The sequence below is a fragment of the Megalobrama amblycephala genome, linkage group LG15 (assembly GCF_018812025.1).
Source record: "Megalobrama amblycephala isolate DHTTF-2021 linkage group LG15, ASM1881202v1, whole genome shotgun sequence".
Lineage (NCBI taxonomy): Eukaryota > Metazoa > Chordata > Actinopteri > Cypriniformes > Xenocyprididae > Megalobrama > Megalobrama amblycephala.
Genome location: NC_063058.1, coordinates 31,087,229 through 31,109,144, shown reverse-complemented (window position 1 = coordinate 31,109,144; position 21,916 = coordinate 31,087,229). Strand labels below are relative to the sequence as shown.

Genomic DNA, 21,916 nt, shown 5'->3' with positions numbered 1-21,916 from the left:
ATTGTCATTTAGGCTAGTTGTTTTAAGTACAACCAACTTCTCCAATAATTCAGGAGTTAATCCCCTTCTATGAGGGCGGTAGACCATGCCTGCAAAAGAAAAGAGACGCTCAACTGGTGCTGATGATGGCAGAGTGGTGTTGAATCTCACAGAGAGCAGCTTGATTAGTGGATGCGAGTCCAGTGAAGCCAGGTCCTTTCTGGGGTCCTCCAGGAAGTGAAGGGTCTCTAACTCTGCTTTGCTGTGGCTAGGTAAGACCTCTGTGTGGTTGTCAATTCCTGTTGAGAGTGAAGACAATAGAATCAGAAAAAACAAACATTGTTATTCATATACTTTCATACACAAGGTAACAATATGACATATGAATAACTTCTCATTTAATGATTAACACCTGAAATTGCTGTTTGCTACAAGCCTTCTGAAGTGGATACATTTTCTCCTTACCTTGATCAGAGAAGACAAAGAATTCATCTTCATTCTTCTCAGTGGTGCTTGTTGATGCAGCATCACTCTATGACAGAAGACCAAGCTCTTCAGCTGCGTGCAGAATGAGTTGATGTATCCTCTTCTTCTCACATGTTAGTCTCAAAGGCAACCACCTCATCTTGACAAATGGATGTGTTACTGTAGCAAGGATGGCTTCGTTTACATCCATCTTCAGCTGCAGGAAGTTGCTGAACCTCCTCTCAAAGCCAGCTAAGGTAGCTTGCAAAATGTGTGAGCAGTACCGCAGGTTTGAAGCTTGCAGGTCTTGTAATTTAGCTTCGGACAGCAAAGAGAGTCGGTAAAAGCTCACCACAGAAACATGCATTTTGCCCTTGAAGGCGATCTATCGAAATAGCAATAGGCTTCAAGCACTCTGCAATATTCATCAATGAAGTCAAGTTCCACTTCTCTGAAACAAGGGAAGTTGCAAGGCAGTCATGATCCCAGGAAGCTTCTCATGAAGACATGCCAACTGACTCAAGCAGTCATACAGAGAATTCCACCTGCAAATGCAAGGTGTCTTGAGTTGCTGGTCAATCAGTTGGCTTAGCATCTCAGCACTCTTTGGTCTGCCAGATGCAGTCCATAGGGCTGAGCACTTTGTCATGGTTGAGTGATTCAGTCTAGAGAGAGCTGGATGCTCTTTGATTGATTTCTTAGCATCAGTTGTTGAGACCAAACTCAGTGTGTGTGTGGCACACCTGATGTGAGGTGGTAAAATTATAGAACACCCTGACATTTCTTCTTCTTCGGGATCTATGATGACGTAGGACAGATCACGTTCCTGCTCTTCAATTTCATCTTGTCCATCCGACAGTATACAGATATTAAACTCTTCAAATGCCTTTACGAAGTTGGAGGCATTATCAGTAACTGTAGCCACAATCATTTCTGTAGTCAGTCCATACTCTGTGTGAATTTCCTCCAAAAGCTCTGCTATACGGCTGTATGTATGAGGGCTGGGAAAGCGTCTGCACGCAAGAGCAGCTGATTCTCTTTCAAGTGTATCTCTATGTATCCAGTGTACAGTTACACCCATATAACTGGTCTTTTTTGTTGACCAGATATCAGCAGTTGTACAAACATGCTTTAAGGTTTTAAGTGTCTCCTTCAGGTTTGTTGTCTTTGCAGTAAATTCATCATCAATTCGTCTTCGGAGAGTTCTTCTGGACATGACACCAGCACCCTGGGCAAAGTCCCTGCACTAAGTCTGTAAATTCTTTCTGTTCAACCGTGGCTAATGGGTACATTCCTTTGACAATAAAGGATGTCACAAGGGAGTCAATTTTACTTTGTGGTACTGATAGGCCAACGTGACCAAACAGAGTAGTCTGTGTCAACGATTTTTTGGCTCTCTTTTGTTGTCCACCGGTACATTCCTTTTTGTAATCGTCAAATTCCCTTAATTTCTCAGGATGCTTCCGTCTCAAATGTGTCTTAAAGTTTGATGTTGCTTGATGCGAGCCACATATGATTACTTTTTTGGTTGTGCACAGCTGACACTCAGCTTCTATCTTTCCACTTGGAATATGAGATACTATTTTGAAGAATGTCCCATCCAATATGGCACACTTTATCCCTGTGGTACCTTCATCTGTTGCTGTGGCAGCCTGGCACAGTTCTGATGGGTTGTGATCTTTACTCATCTCGGATGTCTTGCATTTCAAACTAAATGGTAAAAAATATTATTGTTAGATTATCAGTTGCAATTTACACAGCCATAACTCAAATTACTACACACCAAAGAATAAGCTCTATTAATAAAACATTTAGTGAAATCTATTCACTTTAAATCAATTACTTCTTCATAATTAATACAGGAAAATTCACACCATATTGCTTTACTGAATGTACATTAAATGAATGTCTTTAAGCCTACTACAGTAGGCCTATAGCCTGACCTTTAAAATAGATTTTGAGAGTGGTAAATATATATACTTCTCTCAAGACCCCTACCTCACTAGGTAATCAGCTCATTAGCTCTTATCAGTGGAGAACTAACATTACTGCAGAAAATGTTGGGGATAGGCTAGTACTCCAGGGGGAAAAAATAACCGACTGAGAATGTTTGTCACAAAATCAAAATTCCATTTTAATCATAATGTATATGATTAATCATTTACATTTATGCATTTGGCAGACGCTTTTATCCAAAGCGACTTACATTGCATTCCAGGTACACATTTTACATGAATGATAAAACATTGTAAAAAACATTTTACAAGGTACACATTAATCATAATATGTGTGGGTTTGTTTTACACACGACACTCTACCTGCCCTGACCGCGTATGCCTTTTCCATAGTAGAATCGCGCTGCGTGCGCAATTATTGAAAAACAATGGGATTGATGATTATTTTATACAAAATCCGAAGGAATATCAATATTTTGCATATGTAATACGTTTAAAAACGTGTAAAACTGCAGATGCAAACTTTGGATTTTATATTGTGAACGCTTGCTTATGACAGCGAGGAGCGCTGGGAGCACAATAATTCCTCTAAACTGCAGATGTTATGACAAAATATTTTTTTGAGAATGACGATCAGTGATGCACACTTAACTTCGATATTATGGAAGACACTGCTGGATTCGGTGGTCGAACGGTCCGTTGTCCAGTTTAAATAGGTCCAATGATATCTTACTGTACAGCCACAGCTGCAGGAGGTGTTGATGTCGTGTGAAGGATCTTCAAACAATTACCATTTGAAGAATATAATTTGAGGAAAACGGTAAGATTTGCATGTTTTCTTTTTAAAATACTTTGTCAGTGACGCGCTGAGTCAGACAATTGTATTTACACTGCAATAAATAAGTAGGCCGATCTGTTTCCACTAAAAATAGCCTATAAACTTCCTAAAAGATATGTTCACCTCATCAGCAAAACTGCATACATTTGATTTGAATTGTTTAAAACTATTAAAATACTATTTGGCCAGTGGAAATGAATGAATCAACTCTATTCTAAAATTTTATACTGATATATTTATTCTAAAACTGATACTATATTTTTCACATAAACACATTTATTTAACTAATATTTTATGTCTTAATGCCGTTTTTAACCGTGGATGTCACGTGGATGGGAATATGTATGGAAATGATATGCAGATGAGGTTATGCATAGTAAAACTAGGCGTCGTAAGCTCCATATATGGTGATTTCGGGGAGGAGACAGGGTGGAGATGCACGTACACACAATCTTCCGCTGACTGGGATTTATAAAAGGATTTGTGCGCAGGTTCTGGCGTAAATCTGATTTTTTTTGTGCGTACGCAGAATCTAGCTTTTGCGCGTACACTTTTAGTAGGGATCCTACGCAGAGTTTTATAAATGAGACCCCAGAGCTGTTAAGGGTGTCACGTGATTTTCGTGCATCTAACCTGGACATTGCCATTGCCAACATCAGACCGAAAATATGGCAAAATCATGGTGATAAGCATATGGTGATTTTTCTTAAGTATTTAAGTATTTGAAATACTCTAAATACACTCCCTCAAAATATTGTTACAAACTACATTTTATTTTTTCCACACCTGCAAAATACAAATTACAAAATACACTAAAGTAATTAAATACGTATTTAAAATACATTTAATTGAAATACTGCCCATGTCTGACTACAGGCTACTGCATAGTGTTGACAACTTGAAACAAACCTCTACAAATGTATCTGTGGCCTAATAAAAAGCTATAGCCTGGTGTGAATATTCTGTCATCCTTAATTTCTTGATTATTTTGATATTTTCAGTGTTTATCACCACAGTAAGACTAACATAGGCTACCCTTTATCAACACCAAACTACAAATATTTCCTGTTTTCTCATATTTTCCTGGATATCACGACAAATTATTGTTATAGTCCAACAAGTAAATGCACACTTGATGTTATTTGTCACATATTTTTGTTGCAAAGCAGCATCTTTTTTTTTTTTTGAGTTTTTTTTTTTTTTTTTTTGAGTTTTTCACTTTCAACTGTTTTTCCAGCAATTTTTTTTTTAACATGTAAATATTTGTACTGTTGGGGAAAAACAGTTTAGGACCCATTGAGACCAGATATGTTGAATAAAGACCCGGAGTCAAAGTTTAAAAAAATTAATAAATTGAAGAAAAATTTAATGAAGAATAGTTTGCAGTTTTATCAGCAGAAGCCAGCTTCAGGTCTCACAAGGAGTTCGTAGGCCGCTTTGCATCACATTTTCTCAATAATTATACTCTAACAGAGTCTACTAACTACGTCATTACTTCAGGTTGGATGATTCTGATTGGCTAAGAAAAATAGACAAGATTAGAAATTTTCCACACGTGGACAGATATTAAGAAGCATATCTCCATTCGTCACGGTGATGACGAGGGGGACCCTGGATTTAGGTACCGGATGTCCTTTTGGGGTCATGACATGGTGTCTGCTGGTCTCAAGCAGAATGCCAGTTGTCCAGTACAAAGGGACCTGCACAAAACTCTTAGCACACATACACAGATACGCATGATTCACTGCTTCTTCAAGGCTGAAGTTGATCTGAGATCTGCTCTGAGCAGGAAACTTTCCCAAAACATACTGATAACATGTTCTTTTCTCTTAGTGAGAGGTACAGAGGAAAATAGATGCTTTAACATACATTGAAGAAGTCATTCAAATAATTTAACAGAAATATAAATGTTGATTAATAACTTAAAAGATATATATTGAAGTGGCAGTGGATTCCAGAATCCACCCCTTCAGTCCCCCCTTAAAAGGTTGATGTGAAGTCTTAAACACCACATCTGGTCTTAACAATTTAGGCCGCTTCAAAATTTAACATTGCTCACCCATGCTCCCCTGGCAGGTTACAATTGTATAAAATAGACAATAGGTTTTCCCTCGAAGGGCTTAACTAGAACAGAAGATCCTACAGAGCACATAGTGCATTATTGACCTTCAGTCCTTACACATAGTCGTCTTTACATCAATCTTTGTGATTTGGTTTATCATCAAATTCATTGACTACAAAGCAAATATTTATTCTCTGGAAGCCGGGCTAAATGAGCAAGTGCTGTTACTGCATTCCTGGCATGGGCCAGACCCTCAGTCACTCCTCAGATACTAAATACAGACATTGCCTGTAATCATAAACACCAGGATATATACACTGGTGTTTAGAAAAATATAATTTCCAATTCATTATATATTACAAGGTGATGGATCGTAAATCCACTCCTTTCACTATACCCTTATAGATAATTTTTAATATTAAAAACAAAATTGTGGTCTAATTCAAAATAAACAACAACAAAAAATAAATAAATAAATAACTAAGACCCATCATAATCCATCTAAGTATTTTAAGTTTCTTAAATCATTGTTCAGTTTATAGTCTATAGACATAGTCTATAGACACATCATGTACCACCTTAATTGTAGAACATCTTTTAAATCTCTTTTTTTAAACACCTTTAAAAATAGAAATAAAAGAAAACAAATTTACATGACCATTTCAATTATCCTTTTCAATAAAACATAGAATTGTAACTTTTACTTAATAATCCTTTTGTTAAGATTTCTTTTTACAACAGATCATTATAGCCCACAAAAAATAAACAATATAAATAAAAATAAACATAAACCTAAACCTTTGAATTTTAAAATATTTCGTTAAAAACCTTTCATCAAAATGAAATAATCATCAAAACATATACATTTAGTTAGAGTAACAATTTCTTTGTCTTGACTGATATCTTTGTCATGACATTCACTGTTAATAATACTCAATACCTAATTATTATTAATCTGAAACTCAATTTTCACAACATTTCACAGTATTGAGACTGTCAAAAGTACAGCATTCAAAATAATTTAATAATAATTAAGACTTCCTTTAACGTCAGTTTTAAACTCAAGTTTCTTGTCAATTATAACTGCATATAGCTGACCAAAATCTTAATGACCAAAATCTTAACCCTCTTCTTTGGCAGGGATCTTTTTCATTATTACTCACTGCACCAAAATTGTCAAACAAAAACACAAACGGACAGATTTTCTTCCATAACACTTATAAATTATACAAATTTGTACTATAAGACATTATAATTTTCTTTAAAGCTGTTTTTGAAACAGTTTCTCTTTTTTTTTTCATCACAATAATTTCAACTGCTTATAATTTTGTCACTCTATCCCATCAAATTGTTAGTCTGCAGATCTAAAAATATATTATCGTTACTGTCTCAGTCCCACTTATCTCTATTGTTTTGCAGAAACCAAATTATTGTTTTTCTCAAATCCCTAGGTTACACGGACAGCCTGATAGCTTCTTTCACCTTCAACCCTTATTACATAAATTGTATTTCTCTAGATATCTAATGTCATGCATCCATTTAATGGATAAAATAAAATAAAATAAATAAATAAACAATAATGAATAAAACTTTTATCAGTTATATTCACTCCTCCTTTGTTTGCCCACCGGCCTTCCATAAATTTGAGGGGTTTCTCTGGATAATTTACTAGTGGCTTAGCCAATGTGTCACTTTGTCTCTGCCGTCAAATCTTATAACATTTACGTTTATCATTCTGATCAAACAAAGACAGTGTTTAAATTTAGACCCTCAGTTGAATTTAGACAAGGGTTTTTAACCCATGGACGGCAATCTTCAATTCCACAATTACAATTTATATAAATGTTCTTAAAAATACTAATCCAGAGAATAATTAAAATCAACATCATAAATGACAAAAGTCATAATTACCATTAGCAGACAGAGCTGGATATCCAATCCGCTTAAAGCTCGTCTGTATCGTCTTTTCATAAGATTCAATCCGAAATATCAGCTTGTCATAATTTGATGTTTCACTTAACCCATCTGTGATGATAAAACACTCATTCCAGAGGTTAATGACATACACACACTGAGGACAGATTATTTCCCCAAACTAACACATACACAACACAAAGTTCAGTCAGCCTCACACACACTAGACACATGAATATGAACCGCTCATTGTCAAGGTTTGCTTTTTGTTTTAATTCTAAAAACACATTTAAATTTCCATTTTCCTGTAGGTTTTACTCTTATGCAGTCTCAAAGCATGTCTCTTCACTATAATTTGTTTTCAGAAAAGTCAGCTGGGTTGTTTTGGTTCTAATCTCATTGTTTTATTTAAGCTTTATCAGGCTGATAACAGACAGACAGAGTATCCTTCCCTCCACTCAAGCAGTCTCTCTCTCTCTTACTGCACTAATAACCTTTTCAACAGAATCACAAGTCTGTAACTTAGACAGAATTTAATATTAAATTATTATATGGAAACCCTGGTCATTCGCAAAGGTTAAAATGCAAATATTTAATCTTTCAAATAAAAACCATTTCCACCAACTAAAATATGTTATGCTAGTAGCCATTTTGTGAGGTTATCTTTAGTTTAAATGCTGAATGCACTTATCTGTCACTTGAATCTTCAAAATCAGTCTTCATCTTTAACCACCACTATGTCTACGAATTATCCTCTGCCATGTCCAATGACCTGCAGGAGTAAAAACTATAATACAGACACATTAGTTCAAAATCAACACAGCCTCATTGATTTAGTGATTCGTACTGTTGAATCTAAAACTTCTATACAGTTCTTGCCAATAGGGCAACCAACATCATGTTACTAAACTTTACTCTGGTCTCCCCAGAAATTACGGACAATCACCTCATGGTCTCAGTCGGCTCTTGAAAGCTCATTCCCATCAGCTCTATATCAATAATCTTCTTCTCCTCAGGGTCTTGTCCCCTGGCATAGTTGTGGACTTGTCACCATGAAAAACAAGCCCTCTCGGGAATGCGGTTTCTGGTGAGTGGTATAGAGGAGCATGTTTGGGTCAGACTGCTGTTCTTCTCACAGGTCATTCCCTCTTCATGATGCTGCTGGCCTCACAGACATCTGCTCCACTCTCATACCCATCTCACATAAACACCTCCCTCCAGGGTAGATGCCCAGTGGCGGCGGTAACCCCCTGCCTTAGGTTGTCCTCTGTCTGGCCAAAGAGGATCTTACCCGTCATTGAGAAATCACCTCGTGCACACTGGTACCCGCTCTTTCCCATCATGAAATCTTTGACAGTTTTCTTCAAACATAATCAGGTGTTTTCTGGAGGTTAGGGAAGTTGCATTCAAGAGCCACCAGAGCCATTGGACTGCCTAATAGTGTTAAAACATGGAGACAGGTTAATAACAGCAGTATTTAATCACTGAAATCATTAGACTGTGCATTCTCTCAGCAGCAACATATTAGTGCTGAGATTATTACTCAGTGAATTTAATTCTCACTGTCCATTCAATGCAAAACTTATTATTATAGATTTCCCTTCAAGAGGAGTTCCTTAAGACTACAATCTTTTGACCTTATTGTTATCTCTTGTTATTCAATTTCACAAGCTCATTCTCAGACAGAGTGGAAGTCTCTCTTTCTTTTCTTTCTTTTGTTTACAATATTTTACAATATGGCCAAGTTTACCACACTGTCTACACTTTTTAGGCGGGTATTTACAATTACGGGCGAGATGGCCCTTCACACCACAATTAAAAGACTCCTTGTCATCTTTATCACATTGGACAATCAAATTGAACCATCCCTCAGTTACTTCTGGGATTTTTTTTTTTTCATACAGGGTTAATGACACTCCGCCCATTTTACAATTTGATTTATAAGCACAAACAACTAAAAAGTTAATTTTTTCTGTTTTTTTCTTTGTTTGTAGCCAGTCTGGTTGTTGTTTAACTTTCCAATCAGAATCAAAACCCTGACTAACCATTTTTTTTTTTTTTTAATAGTCTCTGTCTTTGAAGTGAGAGCTTCAGAGCAGAGCTGCTTACAGCATTTTGCTCTCTTCAACCTCATTATCTGTATCAGGACTGATCAAGTTTATGGATCAAGTTACTCAATTTGTCAGCCATATTTTAGTCAAAGTTAATACTCACCTGAAAGAGATGGAGGCGGCGATCTTTAAACAACACAGCTTTGGCTTCTGCTTGATGAAACTGCAAAGTATACTCCAAAATCACAGTTACATGTACTGGTCCAATCCAATTAGGGTCACAAAATTTTTTTACTTTTCTCGGAATCGTTCCAGATGCATCCCAGGCAAACAAGAAACCCTATCTCTATTTAATTTTTATTTTGTAATTAACTAATGGTTTTAGTCCCTAACTGTCTGAATCACTAAGTTCGGGGTCCCCCTATCTGATGTGGAAGAGACAGAGTTAGGTTCACGGTGCCACTGGAGCTTCTCAATCCAGTGTCTTACACTCCCTGTAGGGGTTCCTCTGTACACCACGCAGTGTTTTAATCACTTTGTGTCCCTGTATTGAAGTGCGTTCGATGCGCTGCCTGCCGTCACGTGGCTTCAGCGACTTCTTATACTATCAAATTTGTAACGAATGTAGCGGTTCGTACAGTTATTAATCCATTTATGGATGAAATATGAATATAATAATTCATAAGGTTATGAATAAATTATGATTCATATACCGACCCAACGGGGAATTAAACATATATTGTGAATCAATTACAACGAATTATCATCAATTACATATATGATTAGTTCTGGTTTAGTAATTATTTAGAGAAACTGTTCGTCCAGCAAACTAAGTCCCTCACCGAATATTATAAACGGAGTTATTCTCTGGCCATGAAAATAACTTGCTATTAGCATAAAGCGATCGAAAAACGTTAAAGTGACTTGGTCTTCAGTTGAAAGAACGAACAGAACAATCGAGCATGAATTAAAGTGTTTAATATATGCAGCTAGGACTGAGATTATACGTCTAAAATATATACAGAAGGTATACACATATATATACACAAGAGTGAAAATGAAGAAAAGACAGGGAAAGAAAGCTGATCAAAGAATGGCAAATTACCCAGTTAAACCCTTTTGAGAGAGCCAGCACAGAAATCAGTTTAGACAAATTTCAGATAAATGATAATACTTGCTTATTGGTTCAAGTCTGTGAGTAGCAGTTTCAGTGCGCTTGGCTTGGTTGGTCCTTTCCGAGAGGGTTTCTCTGGCGGGGTTTTTCAAACGAGGTTTAAACTGAAGAGTAACTTAGCCGAAGAGAGAGAGAGTCTAAGGAAGTGGTCCACCCGAGCTGCGCACGTGGTTGGGAAGCGCGGTCACCTGAGGCGTCCGGAGAGACGTGCACGAGATGATAGGGAGAACACCGGGAGAACAAAGGAGAAGGTGTGTGTCGTTGTTTTTAAGGAAACCCAAGCTAACACACCTCCTGAATTGTAGCGGCCAATAGAGGCGCAGCACTATTTGGTGGGCAAAGTTCCTTGGTTTGGTCTCCTAGATGAATTTGCATACTTAATGGCTATCAGCCCGGATTTCGAGATCGAGTGCTTTCTTCACAGTATCATTAAACACATAGAGAAAATGCATATGTCAGCCATGTGACCCACCTCAGTGAAAAGCTCGAGTCCGGAGCTTTACGGAGAGATCAAACTCGACAGATCAGAAAGGCATAGACAAGAAGTTATGGTTTACAGACAGGATTCCCCTATTAAAATGCACACTAGCACAAATACACTCATTTAAACACTAGGAAACATGCATAGGCTCTAAAATATATCATATATATATTCCAGCATAGTGGTAGTTCACATATACAGTTAAAAATGTATGATTGTGTGTTTCTGTATGTGTCTGTGTGTGTGTTTTTGTGTGTCCCAGTGTGTGTGGGGTGTTGGAATGTGGATCTGGTCAGTCTCTGGGGGGGTGCTCCTTTTGAAGTCACCAAAGTGAGGAAGTTGCACTTTCTGTTTACCCTCGCAGGTCCACAAAAGTGTCAAGTGGCTTATCTTTGGCAGATCTGTTCAGAGCCGGGATGGTTTTACAACCCAGTCCAGCATGCTAAAAACGTTCTGAACATTCCAAAGTTTATTGATTATCCTGATACGTGTGCATACGCTACAAATTCAATGATCATCAATATCATAAAGCTAGTATAATTAGTGTACCTCCCCGGCCTCCGGTTCTACGGTACTCCTCACTCACGTCTGAGTGAAGCTCTGCTGCTCTCCTGCCCCAATCTCTTCCACTCAGACAGCCCTAACCAAATAATAAAACAGCTTCCTACCTTGTTTGTTGTTTAGCCAGGGATGTCACCGAAGAATGATTGCCCACATTCTCCACCATAAACTGTTGGGGAAAAACAGTTTAGGACCATTGAGACCAGATATGTTGAATAAAGACCTGGAGTCAAAGTTTAAAAAAAATTAATAAATTGAAGAAAAATTTAATGAAGAATAGTTTGCAGTTTCATCAGCAGAAGCCAGCTTCAAGTCTCACAAGGAGTTCGTAGGCCGCTCTGTGTACATTCACATTTCCACAACAATTATACTCTAACAGAGTCAACTAAGTACGTCATTACTAAGGTAAAAAGGATTCTGATTGGTTAAGAGAAGATGGACAAGATTAGAAATTTTCCACACGTGGACAGATAGTAAGAAGCATATCTCCATTCGTCACGGTGATGACGAGGGGGACCCTGGATTTAGGTACCTGATGTCCTTTTGGGGTCATGATGTGGTGTCTGCTGGTCTCGAGCAGAATGCCAGTTGTCCAGTACAAAGGGACCTGCACAAAACTCTTAGCACACATACACAGATACATGATTCACAGCTTCTTCAAGGCTGAAGTTGATCTGAGATCTGCTCTGAGCAGGAAACTTTCCCCAAAACATACTGATAACATGTTCTTTTCTCAGTGAGAGGTACAGAGGAAAATAGATGCTTTAACATACATTGTTAAGTCATTCAAATAATTTAACAGAAATATAAATGTTGATTAATAACTTAAAAGATATATATTGAAGCGGCAGTGGAGTCCAGAATCCACCCCTTCAGTACAAACAAAAAGATTCAACAACTGAGACATAAACTGAACAAATTTCACAGGCGTTTGATCAACAGAGTATCTGAAAGTCTGATGTGGCAGCATCTCATCCTCATGGACAGCACCAGATTTGCAGCTCTTGCAAGTTCTCACTGTACCACATGACTGAATCTATACTGTAGTTGATCTTTACAGATGAAGGGTGAGTTACAGTAATGTGTCACTCTCTGCCATGGTAATGCCTCTTTTTACAGCATCACATGGCATTCTATAATGTAAAATGATGTTGGTTTGCCATGTTTTATGGGGACTTTCCATAGATATAATGATTTTTACTTTATAAATGCTATATTCTATTCCCTACCCATAAACCTACCTATCACAAAAAACTTTCTGCATTTTTACATTTTATAAAAATTTTATTTCATAAGATTTATAAGCTGTTTTCCTCATGGGAACATTTGGTTCACAACGCAGTGTTTACCAGGACCACAGATGCACACGCATACACACACACACACACACTTTGAAAATTGTGGTTATCATCTAGGTAAATCTGAGATAAATTGCTTATAATGTGAAAAGAATTTGTTACATTTGGTTATCCATAACGTAAATTGCAAATATGTTCTATAAAACTATGCCTATAAAATCAATATCTATAGAAATCTATAGGTGTACCAAATGATTCATTGATTAACCATTAAGTTCAGTTGGATTAAATAATAGACAGATGTATTAAACTGAAAGAGAAGAGATGCAAATCACAAGTTTGATAGTAATAGCATTATGAAAGGCAGTTACTGTGAATGAAACATTTATACAGATGAAACACTTATTTTGTGTTGTGAAAACAATACTTTCTGATTTTGAGTATTGTACTAACACAATTGAAAATATTCTGAAATGTTTGAAAAAAGTGCACTTTTGATGATCTGATGTGATATTAGTACTAAGAGTTTTGAAAATATACACCTTACTTGTGAAAATAGTACCAAAGCGAATAAAAAAAACTGTAAAGGCCTTTGAGTTTCACCTCAAATCTACTGCTGACATCTAGTGGACAAAGATGGAAACTGCACTCAATATTCTGTGTTTTATAAATATAAAACACAAATCTGATTCCTATTTATTTACAATGCCTTAATTTCTATTTTAAACTAGTGACATTCTTTCAGTTTAATTCACTGAGTGTCATTCAGTTATCAACTCAAATAATCATGAGATTTTACATTTTGTGTCAAATGACAGAACTTACAGCAAACTTATGTTATAATGTATACTGTAATGTTTTAAAGAGTAGATATTCAGTGTTAGTAAGTATTGATCTGATGTTGTTCTGATCAGCTTCAGTTCTCATTAAAGTCTCTAATGAGCCGCTGATGTCAATCAGTGTTACAGTTTTTTCAGTGGCTAACAAGCATTGTTCAATACTGAAACCACATTTTCAAAACTCTTCACACAGTCAGAGAAACAGAAGTCAATGCAGACCAAACTGTGAACCATTTTTCATTGCTTTCAGACAAAATGCATTCAGTGACCACACTTTTCAAAATTCAGGAGCTCTTTTCCCATTCGTACTCCACAACATGCAAAATACTATGTATTTTCAGCACATTTCCTAATGCTAACACACTGCATTCAAAATGATTAAAAACACATTCAAAACAGAATGATGGCAAATTCCAAGCATTTATGCAGTAATTATTTTAAAATATTCTCAATTTTATAGCCAAAAATTTAAAAAAAATAATCATATTTTTGATTATTGATGTGATGTTGATAAGAACTTGTGGCCAAATGCGAGAGAGAGAGAGCAGACTAGAACATCACTGTAATTTACTGTAATGAACAACTACACATGTTGTTACAGTAATGTGTAGAGTGTATTTTATTTATTCTTTTATTATTATCATTGCAGCCCTGGAGTTTTTTCCCTCTTTTTTCATCTTTTGGTTATTACAGTTTTTCTCGATTGCTAAGACACATTTCTTGAAAGCTGCTCTCCTTTTCTCTAAACTGAACACAAAACCCAATTTTCAAGCTACATTCACAAAACCTCAGACTCTTCTTGCAAAACCAAACTTTCACCTCAAAACAGTTCAATCTGCGCTCAAAACTGAACTATGTTGTCAAATCGTGCCCCGAGTCAATCAAAATTAAAAACACTACTGAACAGTCACTAAACACTACGTAGAAAAATAGAAAACACAATGCTCAGGACATGAAGCTGGAGAAATAAATGTTTATTGTTCACTGTAGGCTAAATGCATGTTGCAAAACAAAAAAAAACCCTGTGCATTCAGCACTTGTACAAAAAGACAAAACAGAAATCTTATGCGTTTGACACTTGTGTACAGTAAGCCCATGTAAAAATAAAGTACAAAAATATACAAATAAGTGCATTACTCAGCCACAGCATCATGTCTCTGTACTGGGTCAGGCCACAGGACTTCATCCACATCACAGGCCACATTTTGTCTGGCCAGGCAACGGGGGAAAAACCCCTGGCATGCCGTATCCAGGCTTGGCATGCCTCCACACCTGTATCACCACAGGCAAGTCCCATGGCTTGCAGGAGATTTACCCTGGTGTAAGGTTGGCGTCCATATACCTTCCACCGCCATGAGGAGAAGAATTCCTCAATGGGGTTTAGGAAAGGGGAGTACGGTGGAAGGCAAAGATTGATAAAACCTTGGTTCATATTGAACCACTCTGTAACCTGGAGGGCTCTGTGAAAACTCACATTGTCCCAAACAACAACATAGATGGGATGTTCATCCTGCTGCCCTAACGGAGCATCTCGCGTGCGATTGAGGAAAATGAGGAGCTGGTGAGTGTTGTAGGGCCCCAGGTTGGCATGATGGTGGACAACCCCATGATTGCTGATGGCAGCACATAATGTGACATTGCCTGTACTATAATGTCAAAAAAAGGTAATTACCTGTTCTCTTCTCTAAATCTTCGGATTATGGTGGACACAGTGAATCTACTGATGTTTGGTTGTACCCTTTGTCCAGCCTCCCTCATGCTCATACCATGGACAAGATCATGGTCAATCACAGTAGCTCTGATTTCATCAGATATTACTGTTCTCGGTCTTCGCTGACCACCTCGACCTCCTCTCACACGAACTCTTCCTCTCAGATTTCGATCCATTGTAGGGCCTCACAAACCAGTGCTCTCTGAACGGGCTTACTTTATATGTTCCCTCACATCATTAGCCACAAGTGTGATCAATTTTGAGTTCAAGTGGTGACATCTGCGCTTTAATTGTGTTTGACTTTTGTCACCTGTGCTCACCATTATGCAGCACGGGTGCATCACAATGAAAATGTGTTGGCAAGTTGTGTCTAAACACGTGAAAAGTGCTTATGGTTTTGCCAAAAGAGTGATTGATTCAATCAGTGGGTTCAGGCAACTGAGCATTTGGTTCAGACAATAGGGTTTAGTGTTTTAGCAATTGAGAAAAACTGTATTTTCAAGTACTGTATTCATATAAAAAAAATGAAATTTTGATTAATTTCTGATTCATTCGTGTTAAAAAATGCTTTCAATAAAGTGAAATTGTGTTACAGTGTTCTATATGAAGAACTGATTTATGTGGAAAATCATTGAAACTTTAAAAAAGAAAAGTTCATCAATTATGTAATGCTTCCTGTTGTTAGTGTGTTTTAGGTCAGTGTGTTGTGAATGAAATGTGTGTTTTCTGAATGAGTGTTATGTTGGTCTGAGAGAGTTTTGTAGGTGAGATGAACTGTTCATGCTGCTAATGCAGACTGTGTGAAGAGTTTTGAATGTGGTTTCGGTATTGAACAATGCTTGTTAGCCACTGAAAAAAACTGTAATTAAACTGCAGCAATGAACTTTCTGGAGAGCAGTGGATTTCTCCAGGTTATTCAGAGTTCTCCTGATGATGGACTCATGATCATTAGCATCAGTTCCCTTTCGATACTTCACTCGTACTGCGTATGGGGAAAGGTCTCCTTTTTCCCCGTTACTGAAGCCTTTTTCAATAACGCAGTGTAACTGCATCGTCATTGGTTCACTCATAGACAAGTTGTTGAACCAATGACGGCGCGGCATAGCTGCGCGACCTATGGCGACAGAGCGCGCGAATATTCCCGCCGAAATGGGCGGGGTTTAGGGCTATATAAGCGGGCGTTTCGCCATAGGATTTCAGTTCTCTCTCCTTCAGCGACGACTTCACATCGCTCCTCGCTGATCTCCGGCTGAAGCCTTCGCCGCCTGGAAGAAGCTCGCCTGGAAAGAAGCTCTCGCCGCCGTCGAAGAGGCTCCCGCAGCGGACTGCTGAGCTCGCCGAGGAAGAAGCGCCGGCGCCCTCGTCGACTGCCGCCTCAAGCGCCGTCTCTAGCCGCCCGCTTCCCGCTTCCGGCCGCCTGCCAGCCCGTCTCCTGCCGCCATCCGGCGCGCCTGAAAGAGCGATTTTCCCGCGGTTTATTGCCGCTCTAAAAGAGCTTTCCAACAGCGGTTTTCACTGCTCTAGCGGCCCTCGCCGCTCTAAAAGAGCCCCTCAAACGCTGTTTTCACGGCGGCGGCGTTGTTACAAATGCCGCGCCACTCGTGTGGCACATGCAGAGCCCCTCTGCATGACGACTACGGTCACGGTGAGTGCGTCGGCTGCCTGGGCAGACCCCATGCAGAGGCCGCGCTCACCGGACCTCGTGTTCTCTCTGTGAGAACATGAGTCTCGCCTCTCTGCGCTAGCGGATCGCCTTCTTCAGTGAAGGCGATCTCGCTGCTCACGCCCTCCCGTCTTCTTCCTCCCGCGAGCCGGCTAGGAAGAGACGGCGGGGCAGAGCGGCCCAGCGCACGGAGTTGGATGACGTCACGCCGGCTTCCCCGCGTGCCTCACCCTCTCCCCCGAGAGAGCAGTCCCCCGTCCTGTTCTCCCGCCCTGAGCTGCGTCCCTCGGCAGATGCGAGCGACCTCATCTCTTTTGGCGGTTCTGAGGACGAGCCGCTTGATGACGTCATGTCTCTCGCGGCCTCTGTATCCGAAGGTTGGGCCAGTGATTCTGACCCCGCCCGCCTTCCTTCGCTGGAGCCCATTGACTGCAAGCCGGGTATGGATGCCGAGCTCTTCCGCATCCTTTCGAAAGCAGTAGAGGTTTTGGACCTCGAATGGGCTCCGCCAGAGGAGCCATCACGGAGCAGGCTCGATGAGTGTCCCCCTCTACCTCTCAGGCAGCACCACACAAGGAACAGCGCCATCGTAAGTGCTCCTCCTTCCCGAGGCAACGTCAGGGACCCCGGCCTAAGATTACGCTGGACCCGGCGCCTCCTAAGCCCTCCTGATATTTCAGGAAGGAAGAGGATGGGGCAAAGTCTCGCCACAGCCGGACCACCCCAAAAGCTCTTTCGTTCCACCCCCCCTCCGCCTCGTTCAGCTCCGGGCGTGGGAGATATGTTCAGTGTTGTGCTAACTGGGCCCAGTGCTGCGTCCATGCAAAACGCTATTCTTATGGCGAACACTATGAGTATTCTACCTTCTCTAAGAAAGAGCGAAGTTCCTCTTCCACTCTCTCCGGTGCACGGGCCCCGATTGGCGGCCCGTCACCCGATACCATTCAGCCCCTTGTCACGCGGGCCGAGGCCTGGCGGGCCATCCCCGGAGTGTCAAGCTGGGTTCTGGGAACCATAAGTCGAGGCTACTCGCTTCAGTTCGCCCGAATGCCCCCGCGCTTCAGCGGGTGCTTCAGACTTCAGTCAACACGGACGACGTTCATGTCCTCCAAGCCGAAGTCACGTCTCTTCTGAGGAAAGGAGCTATAGAAATAGTCTCCTCCTCAGAGAGCAATTCGGGGTTCTACAGCCGTTATTTTCTAGTTCCCAAAAAAGATGGCGGTCTCAGACCCATCTTAGATCTCAGGCTCTTGAACCTCTCCCTCATGAGACGGAAGTTCAAGATGCTAACGCTGAAGCAGATCCTCGCGCAGGTTTGCCCCGGGGACTGGTTCTGCTCGCTGGACCTGAAAGATGCATACTTTCACATCCAGATAGCCCCCCATCACAGGCGATTCTTGAGATTCGCGTTCGAGGGTGTGGCTTACCAATATACGGTCCTTCCATTCGGACTGTCCCTAGCTCCTCGCACTTTTACCAAGTGCATGAACGCGGCGCTTTCCCCACTGAGACAGATGGGAATCCGGGTTCTCAATTACCTCGACGACTGGCTCATCCTAGCCCAGTCACGAGCCGAGCTGGAGCATCACAGATCCGTGTTACTCAGCCACTTGGAGTGCCTGGGTCTCAGGGTCAACTTTGCCAAGAGCTCACTGCTCCCCAGCCAGCGTATAACGTTCCTGGGTGCAGTTTTCGACTCAGTCCGTATGACGGCTGTAGTATCTCCAGAGCGCGCTCTGGCCATTCAGCAGCTCGCGGCATCGGTCAGGAACAGAGCCTATTTCCCTCTGAAGTTTTTCCAGAGGATGCTAGGGCTGATGGCTTCCGCCTCCCCGGTTTTGCAGCTCGGCCTTCTTCGGATGCGGCCTCTGCAGTACTGGTTGAAGTTCCGGGTCCCTCCTCACGCCTGGCGGCACGGCCGCCTGCGTCTCAGGGTCAATCAGGCCTGTTTGGCAGCTCTGAAACCCTGGATGAACCCTGTATGGTTCAGCCAAGGGGTACCCCTACAGGCGGTGTCCAGAAGGACGGTGCTCTCAACGGATGTGTCCAACACAGGTTGGGGCGCTCTTTGCGAGGGCAGACCGGCCTTCGGCTCATGGTCTCACGAGGAATGCCATCTGCACATCAACTGCCTCGAGATGTTGGCAGTGATTCGAGCCCTTCATGCGTTCCAGGCACACCTGACAGGGCGCCACGTCTTAGTCCAGTCGGACAGCATGACAGTGGTGTCATACATAAATCACCAGGGCGGTCTTTCATCCAGCCGCTTATGCGCTCTGGCGAAGCGTCTTCTGGAATGGGCATCACCGAGGTTTCAGTCACTCAGGGCGACTCACATACCCGGGAGAACAAACTTGGGAGCAGACATGCTATCTCAGAGCAATGTCCCCTCAGACGAGTGGATGCTCCACCCCCAGACGGTTCTCATGATCTGGGAGTTCTTCGGAAAGGCAGAGGTAGACCTCTTCGCTTCAGAAGGCAACTCTCACTGCCCAATTTATTTCTCGAAGGAGGAAGATGCGCTGGCCCATGTCTGGCCCAGCACCCTCCTTTACGCTTTTCCCCCGATCGCTCTGATCCCTCAGGTCATCAGACGAATCAGGGAAGACGAGCACAGAGTCCTCCTGGTGGCCCCGCTCTGGAGGAGCCAAGTTTGGTCCTCAGAGCTGTTCAGGCTTTCCACAAAAGCTCCGTGGCCGATCCCCCTGAGACGGGACCTCCTCTCTCAGGCGAACAGGACGATTTGGCATCCCAGCCAGAACTCTGGGCTCTGCACCTCTGGTCCCTCGACGGGAGCCTGCCAACCTCCCCGGGGACGTGCTGAATACCATTTCTCAGGCGAGAGCTCCGTCCACGAGACGCCTCTACGCCCAGAAATGGTCGGTCTTTGTTGACTGGTGTTCTACACGCAACATAGACCCAGTGGAGTGTGACGTATCTCCGATACTGTCTTTTCTCCAGGAGCGTTTGAATCTGGGTCGCACCCCTTCAACGCTCAAAGTTTACGTAGCAGCCATTGCAGCGTTTCACGCTCCTATCGCTGGCCAGTCAGTGGGACGAAACAACCTCGTGGTGCGTTTCTTGAGAGGTTCTAGGCGATTAAATCCTCCTCGTCCTCTCACTGTTCCCACCTGGGACCTCTCGTTGGTCCTCAGAGCTCTTAAAGGGCCTCCCTTTGAGCCACTGCGTTCAGCTGACCTCAGGCCCCTGACGCTCAAAACCGCTCTGCTACTTGCACTAGCATCGGTTAAGCGAGTTGGTGACTTGCAGGCCCTCTCCGTGAGCCCTGCATGCCTTGAGTTCGGGCCCAACGACTCCAAAGTCGTTTTGAAACCTAGGCATGGCTACGTCCCTAAGGTGCTCTCGACTCCATTCAGAGCACAGGTTATTTCCCTCTCAGCGCTTCCTCCCTCGTCGGACGAGCGAGAGTTGGAACTACTCTGCCCTGTCAGGGCATTAAGGACCTACGTTGATCGATCACAGCCTTTTCGGCAATCTGATCAGCTCTTTATCTGCTTTGGTGGCCGCACCAAGGGGTCTTCGGTCTCAAAGCAACGTCTTTCGCATTGGATAGTCGACGCTATTGCTCTTTGTTACTCCTCTATGGGCCTTGACTGCCCCATAGGAGTTAGAGCTCACTCTACTAGAGGAATGGCTTCCTCTTGGGCCTGGTCTAGTGGAGTTTCGATTAAAGACATCTGTGAGGCGGCAGGCTGGTCCTCGCCGTCTACTTTTGTCAGATTTTATCATTTGGACGTTCCGACCTTACAAGCTCGGGTCCTCTCGGTATGATCCAGCGGCCTCTATCGAGCTCCGCTTCATGCCACTCTGGGAGTTAACTCCCTTTTTGTAGTGTAACGAGGGTTCGGCGGCTCCGGCCTTATCACTTGTCCTCTGGTTCCCTCACGGTGCCCAAGACAAGTCCAGTCGTTCCCTGCCGTGGCACGGCGCGGTTGAATTCGTTCCCCATACGCAGTACGAGTGAAGTATCGAAAGGGAACGTACTCGGTTACTAACGTAACCTCGGTTCCCTGAGATACGGAACGAGTACTGCGTTACATGCCGTGCCACGAGGCTGCGGCTTCAGTGTCGTCGCTTCAGTCGAATGACCTGAAATCCTATGGCGAAACGCCCGCTTATATAGCCCTAAACCCCGCCCATTTCGGCGGGAATATTCGCGCGCTCTGTCGCCATAGGTCGCGCAGCTATGCCGCGCCGTCATTGGTTCAACAACTGGTCTATGAGTGAACCAATGACGATGCAGTTACACTGCGTTATTGAAAAAGGCTTCAGTAACGGGGAAAAAGGAGACCTTTCCCCATACGCAGTACTCGTTCCGTATCTCAGGGAACCGAGGTTACGTTAGTAACCGAGTACGTTAATGTGAGAGAGACCTTTAGTTACCCTGAGATCCTCTGTGACCTCGTGGACTATTACATGACTATTACACAATCTGTCTGACTGTGGATTTGTGGAGTTCATACTCTTTTCCAGTCTGATGAGCAACATCTCTGAAATCTCCTCTGTCCGTGTCATGATACACTTCCACAAAAACATGTTGTAAAACATTGGCGAATAAAGCTGCTGTTCAAGAGAACAAAATCGTCACTTCCTGGAAATTGGCACAGAATATTTGTAATAAAAACGGAAGCTGCTGTAATCTGGGAATCCACTGTGGCTCTTTTTTCAGGCAGACAAAACACAAAAAAACGCTGTCATGTTCTCTTGCGTTCAGATGGAGGAGTTTGGGAACACAATCGTGTGAGACGCTTCTGGAGGGAATTAAACTAAGCTTTGGTTCAGGCGTTTCAGATCCACCAAACCAACATTTGAGATGCTGTAATGCAGTTGATCCTCTGGTCAGTCCAGTTATCCAATCACATGATCTGATGAGCCAAAGTCACGTGAGGCTTTTGTTGAGCATC

The 21,916-nt window shown here is 41.9% G+C and overlaps 1 protein-coding gene across 1 annotated transcript in view; it reads right to left on the bottom strand.

Annotated features, from left to right (window-relative positions):
• Positions 1–21,916, bottom strand: part of LOC125247875 (NACHT, LRR and PYD domains-containing protein 12-like) — a 220,444-nt gene that overhangs the window by 77,510 nt on the left and 121,018 nt on the right. The gene's annotated exons all lie outside the window — the stretch shown is intronic.